The sequence below is a fragment of the Delphinus delphis genome, chromosome X (assembly GCF_949987515.2).
Source record: "Delphinus delphis chromosome X, mDelDel1.2, whole genome shotgun sequence".
Lineage (NCBI taxonomy): Eukaryota > Metazoa > Chordata > Mammalia > Artiodactyla > Delphinidae > Delphinus > Delphinus delphis.
Window position 1 is genome coordinate 65859259 of NC_082704.1, and position 22901 is coordinate 65882159.

The 22901-nt window shown below is 39.0% G+C and overlaps 1 long non-coding RNA gene across 7 annotated transcripts; it reads left to right on the forward strand.

Annotated features, from left to right (window-relative positions):
* Nucleotides 1-2672: 2672 nt before the first annotated feature.
* LOC132418536 (uncharacterized) lies at nucleotides 2673-22290 on the forward strand. Of its 7 annotated transcripts, XR_009518012.1 has the most exons (8): nucleotides 2673-7716; nucleotides 9171-9258; nucleotides 11620-11757; nucleotides 12777-12986; nucleotides 13259-13581; nucleotides 13972-14103; nucleotides 15224-16819; nucleotides 21926-22290. It is a non-coding gene; the product is annotated as an uncharacterized lncRNA (long non-coding RNA). The 7 variants fall into 7 exon arrangements; XR_009518010.1 differs by having other exon boundaries at nucleotides 15224-22290; XR_009518011.1 differs by having other exon boundaries at nucleotides 15953-22290.
* The last annotated feature ends 611 nt before the right edge of the window (nucleotides 22291-22901 follow it).

A 22901-nucleotide genomic window follows, 5' to 3' on the forward strand; every position in this document is an offset into this window, starting at 1 on the left:
ATCTCCCTCTTCATTACTGCAGAGCCTACATAGAACTTGCTAATGGGCTTAATTGTACTGCTGTCCCTTATCTTAGCCTAGGATCCCATTAGAGCTAATTACCTCCTAATTCCCTTTAGATTACCAGAGAGGACACAAGGGACTGTTAATGTGCTTTTAAATGCAAGTGCAATCTCCCCCCCGCCTTTTAACCTAGGATTCCATTCCCACCTCACTCTCTTTTCATGACTGCAGAGGGTACTTGGGATTGTTATTGGGCTTTATTGCAGCTACAGTCCCTTCTGTTACCCTAGATTCCCATCCACTCCTACATGATTTGCGTTACCACAGGCTCTACAAGGGACTGTTAATGGGCTTAAAAACAGCTACAGCTCCTTATGTTAACCTAGGATCCCATCCCCACCTAACCTCTCTTTTCACAACTGCAGAGGGTACTTGGGACTGTTAATGGACTCAATTAGAGCTATAGCCCCTTCTGTTAGTCCAGATTCCCATGCCCTCCTACTCAATCTGCATTACCAAAGGGAGTACAATGGATTGTTTATGTGCTTAAATGGAGCTACAGTCCCTTTTGTAACCTAAGATTCCATTTCCACCTAACTCCCTTTCCTGACTGCAGAGGGTACTTGGGACTGTTACCGAGCTTACTGTAGCTGCGTTCCCTTCTGTTAGTGTACATTCCCATCCTCTCTTACACGGTTTGCATTACCACAAACTGTATAACTATTAATGTGCTTAAATGCAACTACAGTCCCTTATGTTAACCTAGGATCCCATTCCCACCTAACTCCCTTTTCATTAATGCAGAGCCTACATGGGACTTGTTAATGGGCTTAATTGCACTGCCCTCCCTTCTATTAGTCTAGATTCCCAGGCTGTCCTCGATTTGCATTACCAAAGGGGGTATAATGGACTGTTAATGTGCTTAAATGCAGCTACAGTCCCTTTTTTTTTTTTAACCTAGGAACCCATTCCTACCTAACTCCCTTTTTATGACTGCAGAGGGTACTTGGGACTGTTAACGGGCTTAATCACAGCTACAGTCCCTTCTCTTAGTCTAGATTCCCATCCCCTCCTACAGATTTACATTACCACAGAGGATACAAGGGACTGTTAATGTGCTTAAATGCAGGTATAGTCCCCTTTATTGTTTCACCTAGGATCCCATTCCCAACTAACCCCCTTTGCATTACCACTGACTGTACAAGGGACTGTTAACATGCTTAAATGCAATTATAGTCCCTTATGGTAATCTTGGATACCACCCCCAACTAACTCACTTTGTATGACTGCAGAGAATACTTGGGACTTTAAATGCGATTGATTGCAGCTACAGTCCTTTCTGTTAGTCTAGGATCTGTTCCCTTCCTTCTTGATTTGCATTACCAGAGAGGGTACAAGGGATGGTTAACATACTTAAATGGATCTACAGTCCCTTTTGATAACCAGGATCCCATTTCCACCTAACTCCTTTTGCACTACCACAGAGGCTACAAAGTACTGTTGAAGTGCTTAAATGCAGCTACAGTCCCTTATGTTAACCTAGGATCTTGTTCCCACCTAACTCCCTTTGCATGACTGCAGAGGGTATTTGGGACTATTAATGGGCTTTACTGAAGCCACAGTCCCTTAGTCTAGGATCCCATCCCCTCCTACAGGATTTACATTACCACGGAGGGTACAAGGGACTGTTATGGTGCTTAAATGCAGGTAGAGTTCAAGGATCCCATTTCCACCTGCCTCCATTTGCATTACCAAAGAGGCTACCAGGGACTGCTAATGTGTTTAAATGCAGGTACAGTGCCTTGAGTTAACCCCGAAATCCCACCTAACTCCCTTTTCATGACTGCAGATGGTAATTGGGACTGTTAACAAGCTTTAATACAGCTACGGTTTCCCTCTTAGTCTAGAATCCCATTCCCTCCTACTTGATTTACATTACCACAGAGTGTACAAGGGATTTTTAATGTGCTTAAATGGCACTACAGTCCCTTATGTTACCTATGATCCCATTCCCACCTAATTCCCTTTGCATGACTGCAGAGCGTACTTGGGACTGTTAATGCGTTTACCTGCCTATACAGTCTCATCTGTCCGTCTAGATTCCCATGCCCTCCTACTAAATTTGCATTATAAAAGAGGGTACAAAGGACTGTTAATGTGCTTAAATGCAGTTACAGTCCCTTTGTAAGGTGGGATCCCATTCCCACGTAACTCCCTTTGCATCATCCCAGAGGTTACAAGGGACTTTCAATGTGCTTAAATGCAGGTACAGTTTCTTATGTTAACCTTGAACTATATTCCCACCTAACTCCCTTTACATCACTGCAAAGGGTACTTGGGACTCTTAATGGGCTTCATTGAAGCTGCTGTCCCTTCTGTTGGTCTAGATTCCCTTTCCCTCCTTGATTTGCATTACCACAGTGTACAATGGACTGTTACTGTGCTTGAATGCAGGTACAGTCCTTTTTTTTTTTAAACCTAGGATCCCATTCCCACCTAACTCCCTTTGCATTTCTTTTTTTTTTTTTTTTTTAACATCTTTATTGGGGTATAATTACTTTACAATGGTGTGTTAGTTTCTGCTTTATAACAAAGTGAATCAGTTATACATATACATATGTTCCCATATCTCTTCCCTCTTGCGTCTCCCTCCCTCCCACCCTCCCTATCCCACCCCTCCCCCTTTGCATTTCTGCAGAGGGCACTTGGGACTATTTTAATTGGACTCCTGTCCCTTCTGTTAGTCTGGGATCCCATCCCCTCCTACTTGATTTGCGTTTCCACAGAGGCTACAAGGGACTGTTAATGTGCTTATTAAATGCAGGTACAATCCCTTATGTTAACCTAGGATCCCATTCCCACCTATCTCCTTTTGCATGACTGCAGAGGTATTTGAGACCTTTAAAGTGGTTAGTGGCAGCTGTAGTCCCATCTGTTAAGTGTACTTTCTCAAGCACTCCAATTCCCTCACGTAACTTGGGAACATATTTCGGACTGTCACTGTGCTCGTTTTTGGCTGTGGTTCCTTTGTAATTCTAGGATCTCATCCCTTTCTACTCATTTGTATTACTTGTTGGTATTGGGACAGAAAGGTGCTTAAATGCAGCTGTAATCTGTTTTGTTAATCTAGGATTCCATGCCCTCTTAACTCCCTTAACATTACCTAGGAGTGTATTTGGGACTGTTGAAGTGCTTAATTGCATCTGTGGTCCCTTCTGTTAGTCTCACTTCCCATGCCCTCTTACTCCCTTTGCATTACAGCAGAGGGCACTTGGGACTATTAAAGTGTTTAATTGCAGCTGTGGTCCCTTCTCAGTCTGAGGTCCATCCCCTCCAGCTTTGTTTGCATTACCACACAAGGTACTTGGATCTGTGAATGTGTTTAAATGCAGATATGGTCCCTTTTGTTAGTTTTGGATCCCATGACCCCCTTTACATTACCTGGGAGGGCATTTGGGACTGTCATGATGGTAATTGCACCTGTGTTCCCTTCTGTTGGTCTAGAATCCCGTTACCTCCTACTCCCTTTGCATTACATGGGAGCGTTTTTGGGACTCTTAAGATGCTTAACTGCAACTATGGTCCTTTCTGTCAGTCTAGTTTCCAGTCCCTTTCTACTCCAGTACCCTTACCACAGAGGGTACTTGGGACTGTTGTGGTGCATCCCATCCTCTCACACCCTGTCAGCATTACAGCATAGGGTCCTGAACACCAAGGCCCCTTCTTTTCACTGTTAATGCACAATTGCATTTGTCCTTCTTCCTCTGCAGTATATAAAGACCTCACTAACTTCCCTTGTATTCAGTGGTGGATGCCCTTTACTCAAGACCTTTGTACTAGAATAAAGTGAACCATGGTAATTGACCACAAATATATCTTTCACTTAAGTCCCTTGTACTCTCTTTGTTTTATAAGAAGATGTATTAATTACCTCCGTTACTTTTTCTGGGAGTATTTACATGCAAAATTCCAGTGTTCAAGGCCCCTGTCTTTAATATCCCTCCCTTTCTGTATTATATCAGGGGATGTTAGTGACTCAGAGTCCTTCTCTTGGGACTCATTGTGCATGTGCCCTCGTGACAAGCTAATATCTTGAGTTCTTAGTATTATAGGGGGACTACTGACTAGTTTCTCTTTTGGACAGTTAATGTGCAAAATTACACTAGGATCCCATCACATTTCACCTCCTTTGCATCAGGGGTCCTGATCAACTGTGGCTGCTTTTCCTCTAGAGTTTAAACGTGCATAATTTCAGTAACCCATGCTCCCTTATGTTAGATTAGGATCCCATTTCCTTGCCCCATTTACGTTACTGCGGGGGCTTCTGACTAGCTAAGATAAGTTTTCTTGGACTGTTAATGTGTATACTTACATTTGCTCCTGTACCTGTACACCAGGTAAGGACCCTCCCCATTCTATTTATATTCCAACAGGAGGTGCCTACTACTCAAGATCTTACACACTACTGCAGTTAATGTGCACAATCTTAGTTGTCTTGTATACATTCTCAGTTGTCCACAACTGTGCTTTTTAGATCAGGACTCCACTTATTGAAGCACAGGTTACTTACTACCTTAAAGCCCTTGTTTTGGGACTGTGACTATGTGTAATTAAAATTGTCCATGGTCCTTTGAGTTAACTTGTGTCCCTGACTCTTTTCACACTCCCTTTGCTTTACTGCATGGGGTACTGTCCACTTAAGGCCCCTTTCTCAAATACGTGTAATGACAATTACATTAGGATCCTTCCCCTTCAAACCCCTTAGAAGTACCACAAAGATTTTGACCCCTAAGTCCCATTTCTTGTCCTGTTATTGTATTTGTCTGGGTTCCTGTGCACTAGACAAGGACACCTCTCCATTCCCTGTCCTTCCAGCAGGAAGTGCCCCCTCCACAGGACTGTTAAATTTGGACAGTCAAGGTGCACAATTGTAACTGACCACAACCAGTCACCTTGGACATTAATGTGCATAACTGCACATGGCTCATCCCATATGGATAAGATCCTATCCTCTCAGACCCCTTTTGTAGTACAGCAGGGGTAATGATCACTAAGGCCTCTTTTTATGGCTTGTTATTGTGCATAATTGCATTTGTGCATGTTCCTGTACAGTTGATGGGGGCACCTATCTCCCCACTCCCTTTGTCTTTTAGCAGGGAGTGCCTGCTACTTTAAGATCCTTATATTTGTACAAGGTATACGATTTTAATTGACCACACCATGTCCCTTCGACATTAATGTACATAACTGCAACTTAGTTCATCTTATCCTGTTGCCCTCCATTTGCAGTATATCAGGGTTGCTGACCCATATATCCCCATTCCTTGGCCTGTTAATGTGCATAATTGCATTTGGTTCTTGGGCAGTAGACAAGGATCCCCTCCTCCCCCACATTTCCTATGCCTTCCAGTAGGTTGTGCCCACCACCAAGACCTTTCTATTTGGACAGTTAATGTGCAGAATTGCAGTTTTTCACAACCCTGTTACTTCTAGGACTATTTTATCTCCTTTGTAATACTGCAGGGGATACTGTTTTCCCCCAAGGTCCCTTCTAGTGGACCGTTAATATACATAATTGAAATTGTTGTCTTTATCAGTAGACTAATGTCATATCCCCTCAGCTAACTATCATGACCTCAGCTCTTGGACAATTAATATGCACCAATAACATATCAAAAGTACGATCATTAGATAGGACCCCTGTACCCTCACTGTATACATCAGAGGTACTGACTAAGGCCCCTTTTTTGGACTGATAATGTGAATATTTGCAATTATCTATTCTCTCTTCTTTTTAGAGTCGGATAGCATCCCTTTGCACCCCCTTTGCATTACTGCAGGGGCTGCTAATGACACAAAACTTCTACTGGGACTGCTGATGAGCACAATGGCATTTAGCAATGGGTTTTTCCTCCCTGGCTTTGTTAGGCAAGCATTCCCAGCTCCAGCTTCCCATGGCATAATAAAGTATAAACACTGCAGTATGCTGTGAACTTGTCCATCAAACAACGACCCATACTCCCACTCCTTTTGCATTGGCTCCAGTGTATCAAATTCCAAGTAGTCATAGTCTTGCCATTATCTTCCCTCTCCAGACCACTTGCCTGCCCTTGGACCCTTCTTATGGAATATTAATGCTCACAATTTCAGGTGTCCATGTATCCAGATAAGATTGTGCTCTCTTGCCCCTCCTGCTCCTGCCCTGCCCCTTTTGCATAGTTGATGGGAAATGTTGACTGAGCAAAATGCTTTTCTCTTGGACTTAAAACGTTAACAATCTCAGATGTCATTGTTTTGCCCATTTTGAATTTCTGTAATACCTTGGTTGCACTTTCTTTGGTCCGGCCCGTTAGACATGGACCCTTCCACTTCCTTCTTTGCATTACTTCTGAGTAGTGCTGACCTCCCACAACCCCTTCGGTGTTATTAACACAGTATTAATTGTCCCATTTTTTAGCCCATCAGCCCAAGATCTCCCTACCACTTTGATGTTGTGTTTGTGCAGTATTGACTACCAAAAGCAAGCCTGAACTAGGTGGCTGGGCCTTCACTCCTTTTCCTGCATTTGTCAATGATCCCAGTTCCAATTCTTTTCACATTCTGGGGACAGGAACCATTCCTACCCCCCTCTTACTGCTTTACTAGGCAAAATGCCCAAGGCAAGTCAGACCCAAGGGAACTGGATTGCTATCCTTTATTTTGGGTTTTCATTATACATAAGTATCAATTGAAAATTGTCTCCCCAGGAAGGAAGTTTAGCACTATCTGTGCATTCTTCCTTTCAAAGCAGATTGCCTGGCTAAGACTCTCTCCTCTCTTCTTGTATATTGCCATTGTATAGTGTCAACTGCCAAGATACAACCAAAAAGTTGCTGTTAAGTTTTTATGTTGTAAGGAAGATTGCAAGTTAGAATTGATAACCTGGTCATTGAAATTTTGAAGTCTAAAAACCTATTTATACCATGTACCTGATGACCAGTGTCTCTCATTTTACTAAGGGTGGTGGGTCTGTGGATAGACCACTGTGACTTTGATATTTTAGTATGATCAAAGGAGTTCTAGAGTGGAACTCTTAAGACCAGTATCTTTGGGCTCTACCACCATTTTCAAACCATTCCTTGTTTGGGCTTTAACAATTTTCACTTTTAGAAAAACTACCTAAACCTCCTAATCCTTAAATTTTTTCATCTGGAGCTCCAACCAGCCCCTACTTATTTCAAGAAGATTGCTGTAAAAGGATAAAAATGAGAGAACATATGCTGAGGTGCTTTTGAAAACCATAGATCAATTTATTTGATTAATCTATTACATAAAATGCCCCCTGTTTAATTCTGCTAATTTAAAGTAGCCTAAAGCACCACACTGAAGTGAGGACTTAGAAATGATGGAACCAGTTTCCCCATTTCATATGAAAAGAAAAATAAGCCAAGGTCTAATCATTCTTTCGGATATAAATTTCAACAGTGAGGTAGCTGCCTGGTAAAAATGAATAGTGTTCCAGCTCTAGTGTACAGGGTGTTTGGTGGCAGAGAAGTATTTAATATGGAACTGCTGGAGCAAATAACTAGTTATCACTACAGCAGTTCTTTGTAATCACTGAGAAAGGATACTCTTCTCTGAGAAGGATGTCAAAAGATTCGCCCAGCTCAGGGTGCTGTTTGCACTACTAGCTCCTTGGACAGCTGTAAGAAGTCTCTGGCTCTTTAGAATACTGTAAGTACTACTTTGCAGTTATTAAGTAATCTTTTCCCTGTTCTGTTTTCTTTCTTTTAGATGCTACCCATAGAAAAGTCAGAGGGTCCTATAAGTCTCCTTCCATGTTTCTACCTCATCTGCAATTTATATATCACCATATGAGTTAACAAACAAAATAACAGAGTTAGTATTGTGTATCTGGCCCTATGCTCGGTTACACTGAAGTGAGGGGTAGAAATGATATAGTCCTATATAATCTCATCCCCAAGATGGTTGTCTTGTTAAAGGCGCTAATATAAGCACACTTGAAATAACTCTAGGATATGATAATCAAGTGCTGTCTTGTGTGAATTATAAGTTATAGAGATTTAAAAAGGGAGCACACTAGGGTTTGAAGTTAATAGGATAAACTTAAAGGAGGTGGGTTAACTTTTTGTCTTTGGTCTAGGACGTGATTAATATTGCAGCCATCTGGGTAGTACAATTGGTTTATTTTAATGTCATTTGGTTTTTACCTCTTTTGGAGCCATGGAAAGTGATTAGAGATAAGGCCTAGCCAGTGTGTTTGGCTATATGCCAAGGCTGACAAATTGTTGATTGTTAATTGTTTGAAGCTTATGCTTTTCAAGCTCTAGGGATTGGGGGTATAAATCCGATTTGTTAGATCTCTGCCCAAGAACAGATGAGAGTAGCAGTGTCTTTTTAGTTTGAGATATTTGTGGAACCTGTTTGGCAAGAGGGCAATGGAGAAGTATGTTTTATAAGAAAACCATGACCTCACCTACTTTATGATGAAGTTGATATGTTCTTTCCCCTCACCTTTTTCAACAGATACTTTGGTAAGCGAAAAAACTTAGCCTCTTTGATGTTAAACAAACACAAAGATCCAGCTGAAAAATATTAACATCAAATTTGAAGCACTTCTCTGTGCATATACATGTATCCCAGCAGGAGCAAGAAGAATCATACTAATGAGTTGGGCTTTTCTTACTGCCCATTTTAATTCATATCCGTATTTCCTAACAGCTTGTTTTCCCCCCTACCAATGCCTAAAGACATTATTTGTCTGACCGATTGGAGGTAATATACGGATGGTCTTGAGCCTTCTTGGAAACGTGGTCTATGCCATTGTTTCTCAAACTGAAGTAACTTGTCAGGATGCAACACCTTTTAAAGAAACAAATTTTTTTTGAGATCCTAAAGAATATGTGTTTTGAGGAACACTGACTTAAAGTTATTTGCAATATAAACATGTTTTCCAATTTCAAGATATCTTTGTCAAAGATATATAATTTTTAAAATAATTTATGTAGAACTTGGGGATCCATGAGAATATATCCATAAACCCCCAGGGATCTTATCACCCCAATTTGAGAAACACTGGTCTATGCTTATGAAATCTGTTATTGCTGCTAATCAAATTATCATTCAATATTAATATACAACTATATTTATTGGAATTTGTTTTAAAGGGATGAATTCTGAGCTGGTACCCCCACTCAAGAGGAAGGATGGATCGATTTTAGGTGGATTGAAGCCTGCCCTAGACAGCATCCAAAGGTTAATCTTGGAGTTGTATTTCAGTTCATTGCTTGAAATAAAATCTCTAGCAGTTGTAGAAAGGGATGCTCTGGGAATGTGGGCATCTTCAAACTTGCGATAATCCTTATGCAACAAATATTTATTGGACCAGGCACTGGAATAAATAGTAATACCAAAGACATAGTTCCTGTCCAGGAATTTGCTATCTCATGGAGGATGCAGAAATGGACAAATTATTATGGTGTTGGGCAATTTGATGAGTACCATAAAAAGTTTGGGAAATTCTGTGGGGCATAGAGGAAGAAGAGTAGGGGAAAAACACTCTTACTAAGCAAAGTGATAGCAAGGGGAAAATGCGAGGTGTGCCTAGGGAGCACCTTGATCAGTTGGGTCAGGAGCTGTGTAAACTGAGGGCTTACAGGCACTACTCCAGTATTCCTTGCTTTTTACAAATGCATTTTAATGAAGCACTAGTTTTCTTGGATGGAGTGAATCACTATTCTTTTTCATGGGTTTGGGGGTAGAAGGAGTGAGATGCTGGCAAAATTATGAAAAAGTTCTGAACCGGGAATAAGAACACAGCTTTTGGTCCTGGCTCTGACTTTGGATCAAATCACCATCCATCTCAACTTCAGTGTCAAGGACTGCTGATGAATTAAGACAGGGACTTGAATTAAATACCTCAACCCCTGAAAATTACATTTTATCATTTTCAAAGGATCAAGAAAGGAAGCACTAAAATTTTTTTGGCATTTCTCTAAATGGTTATTGTGATTTCTGATTTTCCTCCTTATAGAACCTTAATATATAGGATTGGAGAGAGTTTTCTGACCCTGGTTTTGTGTGTCTTTTCCTATAACCACCTTGAGCTTTTCTACTATCTTTCTGTAGCTTATTTATACATTTCTCTAACCACCTCCCTAAATTATAGAAGATCTTAAGACCCAGGGCTGCTATGATATAATTTCTTTTCAGGGTAGCTGGGCCCTGATCATCAAATGTACACCTGGATGGGAGTTTGTGACTTGAAGTAAAGAATTAAAAGTTGATCTGTAGTGGCTGCTAAAATATTATATGTGAAAGCGTCCTGGGGAAATTTTTTAGCAGCTTAAAGAGAAGGAAACTGATATCTGAACTTAACTAACTGTTCCACCAAACCTTATAAGCTCTGATGGCAAAGAGTATAGTTGTGTATGGTTAAACAGAGTTAATGCCTTCTTCTGCCTCAAGTCTTAAGGACTCATTTGGAAGAAAACTATTTTCCCGCTAACATATTTTTGGCTACAGACAATTAGCACTTAACACTGGTGTCTTTCAAAATCTAACTCAAGTTGGATCTCAAGTATTTGTATGAAACTTAGCTGACATGCTAAATTTAACAAAACTAGAGGGCTTTGATGCTAAAGTAGCCATACTCAGTAAATATGTTTCAGAGTGGCTCAGAAGACCTGGAGAGACTGAGCAGTTGTTTCCTTTTAGGTACCTTAACTAAGCAGTGTATAAATCAATTTGAGCTTGGATTCATTAATTTTAACGTTCTCTGGGTAAATTTGATTGCATATGGATTGTCCACTCAACTATCATTAATGGAGTTTCGAGAAGGAGCCTGAGTAGATATGTATAAATATGTATGAACTGCCATGTTTAACTAGAAGGTTTTACTTAGCAATGAAGTATCTAATCTTAGGTTAAGTAAGGATGGGGAAGGATGTTACCAAAAGACTTTGAAGCTTGTTCTCATATTGGGAACATCATAGAATACCAGTTTAGCTTTATTGGACATCTTATCTAGAGAATAGAGTTGAATAAGTGATCTTTCACAGACTAGGATTTGTTTGATATTGACACAAATGTCCTTATAATATGGTAATTCTTGATCAGGGATCTGGAAGCCATACCTTGTGCTTTCCACACCATACCATAACATAAAAAGTGCTTTCAAGATTGCAAACCTGACTTAGATCTGTTTCAGTGAGCTCCTATCCTATAGTAAGGGCAGGTAGCCAATTATTAAAAATGGTCAAGGCAATTGTACTTCCAGGCAGTAGTAGAAATTGCTCTGCTACCTTGTATCTTGAAGTATTTTCAGCATCTTTAGGCCACAAATTTAGTCAGCCCTTAAGGTGGCTATTGGTTTGACCCATATTTTCATTTAGTTCTTTTTCTATACTTGCCTAGTCCTTCTGTGATACTGCCAGTGCTTGCCATTACAGGACCTTAAGGAGACAACAGGCTAGAGAGGAGAGACAGGAGACACCTATATCTAATGCTTCAGGTTAATGCTTCTTAATGGCTTTTGTTTTGTTTTGTTTTGTTTGATTGTTGTTGAGGTTTCCTCAGCAGTTTTGTATCTTACTGAGCCCTGTCTTTCTTCTCAAGGACATTCTGAGCATGTGAGACCTGAGGAACTGCAAGCAGCTTTAAGAAGCTCTACATTCAACAAGTCTTTCCTTTTAAGAATCTGGATAAGCTCCAACCAATCTAAGAGGATGGCTTGCCGGCTCCCTGGAGAAAAAGGTAGTGTAAGGAGCTTATTATTGTGTGAATTCTGTCTATGGGTTTAAGGGCTTTAACTTCCTGCACTTCTCCTTTTTAAAACAGAACATGGACCAGTTTTCATCAATTTCTACACAGTTTTTTATTTTTTTTCTTTTTGGGCATAAGGGTAGAATAACAGAGACCCAAGGGCCTGTGTAAGCTACTTATTGGACCCCTAGCCTTCTGTACCTTGTTTTTCCTTTTGCATAGATTTGCTTAGTTGTTGTAATAACTGGGGTTTTGTACACCTGTAGCCATTCTTGATTTTTCTGAATATCTTGGCACTTTGGTGGTGCCTCATTTTTATAAGCTGTTCAAGAAATGTACCATGTAGACTGAGTAGAAAACAGTTCTGTTTACCTTGGCAATGCTCCAGCATCTTACTACTTAATACACAAATTAAAAGAGGGGAATGCTACAAAACTAGGTGAGAGAGAGGCACTTTGGTTGAGATAGATTGCTCAGTTCTTAAGATAGATAGTACTTTATAAAAGAAGCCTGAGGCAATGTGAAGAAGAATTCTTACAGAACTCATACAGTCAGACCACAATGGAGCTTTTCTAAAGTGTCTTGATGGCTCTCTTGGTTGAGAAAGCTTTAGCTTCTCCTTTTATTATTTTCAGCCCCTTAATTTCTTGACCTCCATTGTATTTTATGAGAATACCAGGACATTAAAAATCCACACTCTCTAGAGGACTGTTCATCAGTGGAGACTGGCGACTAAAACACAATACAGGAATTTGGTAATTATTCAGCTCTAAATTGTCTTGGAGATGAGGGGAGGTACAAGGAATGGAGCTTGAATGAGTAGAAGAATTTGCATGTTGTTAGACTGGTAGCTAGAAAATAGAGTTCTACATAGTTCTAAATCTCCAGTCCTCAATCCATCTGAAGAAAATGGTAGACATAGTTTAATTTAACCCCTAGTTACTCATTGGGACAGACTTTCCCAGTGTACTGCATTTAAGTAATTTATTTTTCTTTTATCTCTTCTCCAGATCTTCCTCAGAAGAATAGGCTTGTTGCTTTACAGTGTTAATGACCCATTCCCTTTGACGATCCCTAGGTGGAGATGGGGCATGAGGATCCTCCAAGGGAAAAACTCACTATCACTGAGCAACAACCCTAGGCCAGGAGGTTCTACCAAGATTCTTTCCTGGGCCCAGTTAGGAGGATGAAATCTCAAGACAACCACCACACATCCAGAGGTGGGTAAGCTGTCCCTAAAAGCATAATAAATAGTCTTTAATTTCTTGTTTTTCAGTATTCATTGCACTTAGCTTTCCATTTAGATTATTTTCATCATTGTCAACTATGTCTGCTTTGGTAAAAACTGCTTCTAATTAACCTGGGAAGCAACTGGGCGTGACATGGGTGAAAATGATGATGTGAAGAGAATAGCAGGCTGTATGAGTTAGGGTGTTTAGGGTGGGACTGTAGCATGTGGTAGAGCCTTTCAGCTAAATTTTTTTTCTTTTAGGAGAACATGGACAACAACTGCCACATCTGTGACATTGATCATGGGCAGATCATCATTCTGGACCCTCTGGTCTCCAAAGTCTCCCTTGAGGCCCTGTTGGAGAACTTTGCCAATCATTTACGTACTTCAGGATGCCTTGGGATAGCTGTTGGACAAAAGAAAAAACAAGCTGTTTGAGAAGATAAAACAGAGCTGTGTCTTTTTATGCTGTGCCTGCTAATTGACAGAAACTTCACAGCTATGAGTGGGAATGTGACTAGAAGTGGCACAAAGTTATCTATCGTCAGGCTGGATCTAAAGAACTAGCACCCTGCGTATTCTAGGTCAGTGATGAGAGAGGGTGGTTAGGGGGATGTAGATTGGGAGATAGAGGTAACTGTTCAGTGTAGTAAGTCCTGATTGTACAGGCTTTATACAGATTACTATCCAACTAAAGGAATAAGGCTGTGATTGATGGTGTTGTTTCCAGTGGCTCACCAAGTGTTATTAGGCAAGACATTTTCCTATTTATGCCATAGTTTCCTATTCTGTTGAATGAGGCAGTTGTGTTAGTTTTATCTCTAAAGACATAAAAGCTTCAACTTTATACTTCTCTAAGCTCCATAGAGATACTTTCTATAGCACATTAATTTGAATCTTCCCATAACTCTAGCACAGTACTCAGTTAATACTTCTTTATGGCGTTTACATGGTTTCCTTCTCGTTTTTTGTAGCTCCTGATTGTTCCCTTCATATCTGTCCAATCATTATCTTTCCCAGAAGCAGTGCAAAGAGCAAGACATTTGAACACACCAAAGGAAGATCAACATGCCTGGCACTCTAGAATTTTAGAATAGCAGAATGAAGTAAGTTGGTGGTGGCGTAATCCTGTGAGGATCACTTTAGAGCTAATAGCTGTTTGTTGGAGGTTTGTATGGGATGGGGTATGGTGATCTAATGTGCAAGGGGAGCTGAATGTGAGATGGGAGGATGACCAGTAATCTACTTACTAATTGGTTTCCCTGAAGCAACTCAAAGATGATATAGTCTGTCTACCAGTTGTGTCACAGGGTAATTTAGTTTTACCTTGTCTGTTCTTTATCTTCACTGCATAAATCCTTTGCCACCCTTAGAGGCCTAAACATATAGAAATTTAAACCAAAAAAGTTTTTGTTTTTTGCTGAAAGGGTGGGCCTTTCTCACCTCTTTTTGTGAGAGAATCTGCAGTTAAGGTTTAGTGTTAAGGAAAACCCAGTCCCTGAAGCTGCCATTATAATTGTGAAGGGTGTGAAAATCAAGTCAGTTTTATAAGGGATGGGGAAAGGTGAAGTTATAAAATGAGAGGGTTAACTAGGTGCTCTCTAAGGGCCCTTTATTATAATATTCACTCACCTGTGGCACCTCATTTGGCTGTCCTGGAAATCCTAGGAAACAGTTGTAACAGAATGTTAAGAGGCACATACTGTGTTTAAATCCTCTGCCACTCATTAGGTGAACAGCCTTTGGCAATTTAGATTCTGATTAGACTTGTCTGTGAAGGTTAAATGAAATCATGTATATAAAGAGCTTAGTACAGTGCCTAGCACATAGTAGGTTAAAGGTAAAAGGTAACCTAAGAAGTTTCATAAGTTCATTTGACACAATACAAGTGACCACTAATACCATCTAGTGGCACAGAGTTGGTGTGGTTTGGTCCTATGTAAGAAATTCCTAAGTTAAAAGTTTAAGTAGAAGAGTATCTGTGTTGTTGGTGATTGTTGTTGTTCTTATACTGTTATTATAATTATTATTGTTAGTGGTAATATAAATAGTATTGGCACTTATAATAGATTATTGCAATTATTAATGCACTTTTTTGTTTTCTTTTGTTGTCTTCTCTTTGTGATGCTTCTTGTGCCTACCATGCTCGTCACTGTATTTTGTCTCTTCTATTTCTTATCCTCTTCCACTGAATGTCTGTCTTTGCTTATCTTTTAAACTCATAAGTGTGTCTTTGTTTGCTTATCTATTTCTTCCTTGAATGTCTTTGGTCTTTCTCCTCTAACTAAAGTGTGTCTTACCCATTTCCATGATTCTCTTACTAGTTTCTTCTCTGTATATCTTTGTCTCATTTTCTTTCTTGTACCCAAGAGTGGTCTGTGTCTTGTCTTAGATGTCTCTCTCTAGTGTTTCCATTTTGTTACTGATTCTCCTTGCTCTCCTAGATCTGGCTCTTCTTTCACTGTTTGTCTCTTTGCGTCTCTTGAGTCACATGCTGTGTGCCTTTTGCTCACTTCTTGCTATGCCTACCTCTCTTCTTTTTCTCTTTGTGAACTGTTTGTCACCCCCTCCCCTTGATGGTTTGACATTTCACCTTTTCTGATACTGGCCACCCTTCTGCTGTTTCTACTCTTTATCTTGCATTGCTCTTTTCTACATATTCTTTCTGCCTCTCTTGGGCCATTTTCTCTTTTCTTCCTGCTTTGTGTGCCCCAGTGTCTCTTTGTTCTTTGTGATTTTCCATGTCAGCATTCATCTCTGTGTTCTCTTATTTCTTCTCTGCTTTTGCCTTTCTACTTACCTTTGAGTATTTCAGTCTCTTCTTGAGTCTATGTCTCCCCCACGTTGATTTCATGCAGTCCTCTCTCCTTGCATACTTTTTGTGCATGTGTGTGTGCATGCTTTTGTGTGTGTGTGTGTTTGTAACAAAGGGGTCTCCTAACCCCTTCCTAATAGGTGCAGAGTGTCAGCTATCAAAATATAAGCATTGAAGAGCTGTTCCTTATGCCAGGCCGCCTGTGAGATGATCCAAGACCAATAAAAGGCCCAAAGGTCTAGACTGGAGTTGGACGGAAGACTCAAGTCTCGGTGAGACAGAAGGCCAAAGACCCAGGATGGGATGAAAAGCCTTCGCTTGAAGACCTATGACCCAAAAATGGAAGGGCCCAAGCACACATAAAGACCCAGAACTCAAGCCTGTCTATATAGACAGAAGGCCCAAGAGAGACAGATATCTCCAGACTAAATTAGGCGGGAAGCTGGAGGCCCATGACCCAGAATCCAGGAAGGATAGAAGCCCCAAGACCAAAGGAAATTCCAAGATGAGAACCCTAAACCGCAGCTCTTTTCTATTGTTCTCCTCCCTACTCTTGGACATTTTCAGTTCTCCCTTCCCTGTTCTCATATCTCCATTTAAACCCACTTCTTTTGAGATGTCATTTTTGATGTTGCTGCTACTTTAAAGAAACACACCTTTAGATCAGTAATATTATGCCTGGGCCAGTCTTAAGCCAGTTTTTATCGCACTTTTAAGCCATTTATTAAGGTTTTGGTGTTTTGCAAAGTTCCATTTCTCTTCACCTCCTCTCCACTTGAGAGGGACACATAGGTGACTTTATATTTCAGTCCCTTCTTTCCTCAGAAGCTCTAGGCTGATGAGAGAAGTAAAGCATCAGGTTACTGAGTGGAAAATAAGTGCCAGGCTATCTAGAGAAAATGTGAAGAGATGCTCCAGGCCAATGAGAAGAACTAGACAAGAAATACACAGATGTGCCAGCTTGCTGAGAAGCACCAGCCAGCAACATATTACTTCTTTGAGCTTGGGTGAGCAGGATTCCTGAGGTTTGGGGTTCCTACTGATAGTTATGAAAAAGGAGGATTGGGCCTGGGAAAGAGTGAGGCCCCAAGGAGGCAGCCTGAACTCCCTGCTCATAGTAGTGGCCTAATAATGTGGTAAACTGTACCAATCCTGCCCCTGGGTTTAATACCTACCTCTAGGCATAAAGATGAGAGAAGTTGGGAATATTTAGGAGGATTAATCCCTTCCTTGATATTTTTCCTCTTACCATGAGGAAAGATAATTTTAATGATTGAGAATATATATGAAAACACTGTAAAACAGAAAAAAAGCAAGGCATTCTCATTAATGGTATATTGGCATCCATGCACAGCTAACATTTGAAAATGCGCTGTCAGTTGTGAAGCATTATGTAAGTCGAGGTCATCACACCCTTTCTGAAAGGGTCGGATGGTAAATATTGTAGGTTTTACGGGCCATTTGGTCTCTGTTGCTTTTTTTAAAAAAAGCAAGTGAATTTGGCCTATGGGCCACAGTTTATCACCCCTGATGTAATTGCCAGGGACTGTGTGCTGAACAATATTAATTTCCTTCTGTGTGCCTGTCCCTGTGTTAGACACTAAAGATGCAATGACTATGATTATATCTAGGTGATCTGAAGAAAAATAAGTGAATGTGAGTTGTAAACTATAAAGCACTTTAAAGACTTACAAGTTTCAGAGTTGATGAATGAACATTGATTACATAGTATATACATTCTAGGCACTGTAGATACAAGGAATAAAAGAAGCATGAATAAAGTGCTTTGTGAAAAGTATGTAATACTGTACAGATATTAGGAATTAAGTGTTTGATAAATGAATAATTCATGTATTTCTGGCCATTGTGTTTCTGTGGCTATGGTGATTTTGAGTAAAAATACAGTATTCCAAGTCGCAGAAGAGAAAACATAAAAACTGCTTTTAAACCATAAAATACACTGGAAATACAAGGGATTTAAGCTATTGTGATCACTTATAATGTGCCAGATACCATGCTAGGCACTACAGATGTCAAAGGGAAAAAAATGTTCTCATTATAGAACAATTAAAAATTTTAGATAGGCAATACATATTAAAGTGCTTTGTACTAAAGCACTGTATAAATACCAATGGGCTATATGTTTATAATGAATGAATAAGTATTAAGTGCCTGATATGTACCAGCTATTGTTTCAGGTACTATGAAATCCAAGATAATGCTCCCAAGTAATAAGAGGGAGGTTTATGTCCTATACTATTTGGATGTAAGAATTAGATCTTGCTTATTTTAATCAATAAAGACTTTACTGGTGATATCAAATTAAATTATTACCAGTATATTTTCCCTGGTAGCAGGAAAATGTAATGAATGAGATTGAGCTTTCTAACTATAACGTGCTGTATAAATATAAGACATTAGGTGTTTTCTATGTGAACAAACTTATGTGAGACAGGCATGGTCTCTACAAAATTCTCATTGTGTGCTTGACCCATATGAGAAAGGTAGTATAAATAGTTATACAAACTGAGGGTTTAAATGCTTGTTAAATGAATGGATTATTAATATCAGTTGCCTACTATGTGAACTCACTGTTATAGGCATAAAGAGATATACAAATTTATCATTTTATTGTGCCTAAAGCTGAGAATAAGGCAATGTTAGCATTTTGTGGACTCTAAAGCACCATATAAATGTAACTATTGATTTTTTCATTTGGTGTGCCTAGTACTAGGTTTACAAAATTATATCACAGTTACTATACCATGAAAAAAAGGCAAAAAATTTGAGGAAGGATTGTTAACTATTGAACATTTTTATATGTAAAGGATTAGGTATCTATGAATGCAAGACTGGATAATAATTATCTATTATGTGCCAGTCTCCTTGATAAGCATCAGGGATGTGAAGATAGTCCATCTTTATTGTGTTCTGGGCAGCAGAAGGTAATGTATAAAATCAATTTGTAAGTCTTAAACTAGCATATATAAATATATAAGCCATATCTGCTGAATGGACACTGATTACTTTCTCTTATTCCCAGAGATAGCAACTGGGGATGCAAAAATTCATTGTCATTATTATTGAACCTGCAACAGAGATCTGTGTGTAAATTTTACAAAGCCTACTGTTCTATACAGATATAAGGAATTAACTGTTGGCTTAATGAATGATTACTGATTCCTTTCTATGAGGCTCAGAACTGCACATGCACTAGGATATAAAAATGATGTTATCCTTATCAGATGGTCACAGGAGGAAATGAGGTAACAGGTGTGGGAATCCAGACTGAAAGTTACTTAACCACTGCCAAGCCTATTTGATGAAATTTAAAAACATGGGCAAAATGGAATTGTGCAAGGCAGTATGCTGAATGCTGAGCTAGGTGGAAAGATAAAATCTATACCAGAAGGCTACTTGCTCCCTGACCTGACCAAAGAAATGGGAATTTTTTTTTTAAAGCAAGGTGTTATGGTTCTCCATTGGTCTTTTAAATGCTGAAGATGGAGGTGAATTAGATCCACCCTGGCCTGGCTTAGAGACATTAAAGGAGTAAAAAATGGCTCAGGTTGGCTTTTAGATTAATTTGATTAACAGAGCATCTTTTATGTGGAATACATCATTCTATGTCCTGAACATAACAGAATTGAAATGGGCCTAGTCTAAAGGGCATTAGATAGATCACAGATCATAGCTGAAGATCCAGAAACACCTTTGATTTTTGAGTAAATACTTGAGTTCCTGTTCTCTGGATGAATTAGTAGATTAAGTCTGGTCCAGAAAACCTATTGACTTGTCTTGGAGATTGAAAAAATAGGAAAAAAAAAAAGATATGGTTCTTTCAATATAAAATGAAGACATTTTTCCTGGCTCTAGAAAGTCCCAATGTCACTTGCTCATTGACCTAGCTTGAAGCCAGAAGACTGATAAAAGGCCTTAGGGTTTGTCCTTTAATTCTTTAACATTCTGCTTTTATTATAGTTAAATTAAGATGAGAATTAAGATGAAACAACTAGTTTTAAAAGTATTTGCTCATTGGCCTGGCATAGAGTCAGGAAGCCACTTAACAAAAAAGATTCTTCCTAAATTTTCCATATTTTGTAAATTATTCACTTGAATGAAATACTGTTCTGCTGAGGAGAATGAAGAGATTTAAAAGACCTAGACCAAAATACACTTTAATCTAACTAGCTTATGGAGGAAACACAAGAGCAAATTTAATAAGAGACTGCAGTTCTTTCATTAGTTGAAAAAACTTCATTGAGCAGCTGTGATAGTAAGACACTGAGATGGAATGATTAATTATATCACCTTCTCTTTGGCATGTTTTGTAGAGTAGGAATAAGAGAGCTTTTTAGTTATTCATTCATACAAACATTGAAGAAGGTGATGCTAAATGAAATTGATCTGGTACAAAATGCACTTGGAGATGCAATTAAAAAAACAAGAAATTGAGTGAAACTCTTCATTGAATAGAAGTGTCTATTCTATTTCAGATCTTGACTGAAAGACACTTGCTTGGCTTGGAAATTGGAATATAAGAGGAGAGGTTACTGTTCATTCATTTTTTTCATTTATTCATTCACTCTACAAGTATGTTTGAGTGCCTATTGTGTATAAGCTCCTTAGCTAGGTTCTCAGTTGGCCCCAGAGACATGAAAAAATGAATACCTTCCCAGAGAACTTTTAAAACTTGCCTTTTGGTCTGTTTTCTGGTTAGGGGTATGGCTTATTTCCTCAATAATAATGTGTGGTTTAATTCCTACTCCATATTTCTTCTACCACTCTGGCCACTACAATAAGCAAGGGTTTCTACTGAGCTTGCTCCTTAAGTTGCAGGAACCTTCCTTATAATAAACACTTCAGTTTTCCTAACCCATCCCTCATGAAAAATGGCTGTGACTGTTGGTGGGCAGAAAGAGGGATGAAAAACAACTGATTCCCAAACCTCAGTCTCATTGGTACAAACCTCAGTCTCATTGGTACAAACCTCAGTCTCATTGGTACCAGCCTTGGGGAACCACTCATACTTAAGCCACAATTGGTTTTGAAACAACACAGGTTTCGTCTATTTTCAATTCTTTACCTTTTACATTCTAACAAATATACACTGCCTAAATAGATCTCTTTAAAAAACAATCCTCTGGTAGTACTTAGCAAGTTTGGAGATGGAGACATGATTTCTGTTTTGCAACAGCTTCTCAACTTACAACTTGGAAATCGTTTCCTTTTTACCAGCAAAACCTGCTTAAGAAAAGACTTATTATAATTAAATAATGCAGTGAATGAAAATAGCTTAACAATTTACCATGCTTAAGTTTTAAGAATGATAAAAATTGGAAGAATTGGCAAAAATTGGAGGGAAAAATTACAAAAAAAAAAAAATCTTCTATATCTAGGCCCAAATGGGTTTTGGCCTTTTCTATTTTTTAAATCACTCACAGAGGGTGGGATAGGAGGAAGAGTGAAAGAAAAGGTCAAACCTGATTCTAAAAAGGGTTGGTCTTAAAAGCATTACTACCTCCGAATCTAACTTGGGGATTGCTGTTTTTAGTTTAATGCAATTCCAGTAACTGGTCACTGTTGAGATGAGGACAAAGTCCTTTGTCCCCACTCATTTCTGTAAGTTTTTGAGAAACAATTTTTTGTTTAATGGTTATTGATTAAACCTTGGGTTAGATAATTATGAAATTTATTAATTAAATCTATGTTACCTCTCCATCATAAGGTAGTCTTAAAGCTAAAGTCAAAATTCACTGCAGAGGAACAGGACTTTATTGTTCACTATAATTCTTACATACTTTCAAACCATCTAAACTTTAGTTTACATGGCAAGCCAACAATAACATAAGTAAATGGAGAAGGAAATAGATGAATGGCAAAAGATAGTTGCTGGAGGGAGCAAATTTGAAGAGGATTTGAAGGTGATGTTTCTAGTTTTTGCTTTGTACATTTTAATTTAATCTTCAGGTATATCTGACATGTTAATAATGTTTGGTGTTTAATATGTGCTATTAGCTGGATTCAGTAACTCCCCCTTCTTCAGATGGGGGTGGGGGGTGCATTATTGGAAAGTAGAAAGGAGAAAGTAATTAAGAGCCTTCCTTTCACAGTTTCTGGCATCCCAAGACTACCACTACTGCTAAAAAAGAATAAGAGAACATGTTATCATCTGATTTTTGTGGCATAAATGAAGTTGTGAAAAAATCTTTTTTTACAAAGGAAATGGCTTCATCTTTATCCTTCTGCCTCAAAGGGAATCTATGCCAAAATGCTCCGATGAATGGAAGGCACACTTGGACTTGTGAACTGAAGTGAAACGCAGAATCTCTGAGCCATGGTTGTTTTGAAGATCGAAAAGTCTTGTTCAGCATGGGTGACCAGCAAAAAAGCAATCTAGAGCTGTCTGTATGTCACAACTGAGACAAATTGGGGAGTTTGTTGTTTAATGCCAAATAAAAATGTACTGTTTTGAAAACTTTGTATTTCAATGTAACAAGTTCTACCTCACTGTCCCTTCCTAACCACATTAGTTACCTCAATTTTTTAAAAAAATTATCTTAATCACCCAGTTTGGGTAAGTCTTTGAGGTCTAATTTTTTTTTTTTCTAGCTTCAGTTGCTTTGGTCAGGAATACTGAGAAGCACAAACCCAATTTTAAAAATGTGAGAAGCAAAAATTATTGAAGAAGAGGGCTGGGATAGGAATAGTGCATAAAAATATTTTTAAGGCTGTGGGAAATAGAATGTATTCAGGAAGGTAATCACTGTAATTAAAGAAGGTAACAGGTCCAATCCTTGAGTAGGTGAAGGGATCTTTGGTGTTCCTTTACTTAAATACCTGAATGTTAGATTGGTGACTTCACAGGCACATGACCCCAGTGTTTATAGGCAAGAGCTTCTACTCCTTTGTTGGCATCTTACATCATTCTTTTTTTTTTTTTTTTTTTTTTACTATTTATTTATTTGGCTGCACTGGGTATTAGTTGCCGCATGTGGGATCTTTAGTTACAGCATGTGGGATCTTTTAGGTGTGGCTTGTGGGATCTAGTTCCCTGACCAGAGATCGAACCTGGGCCCCCTGCATTGG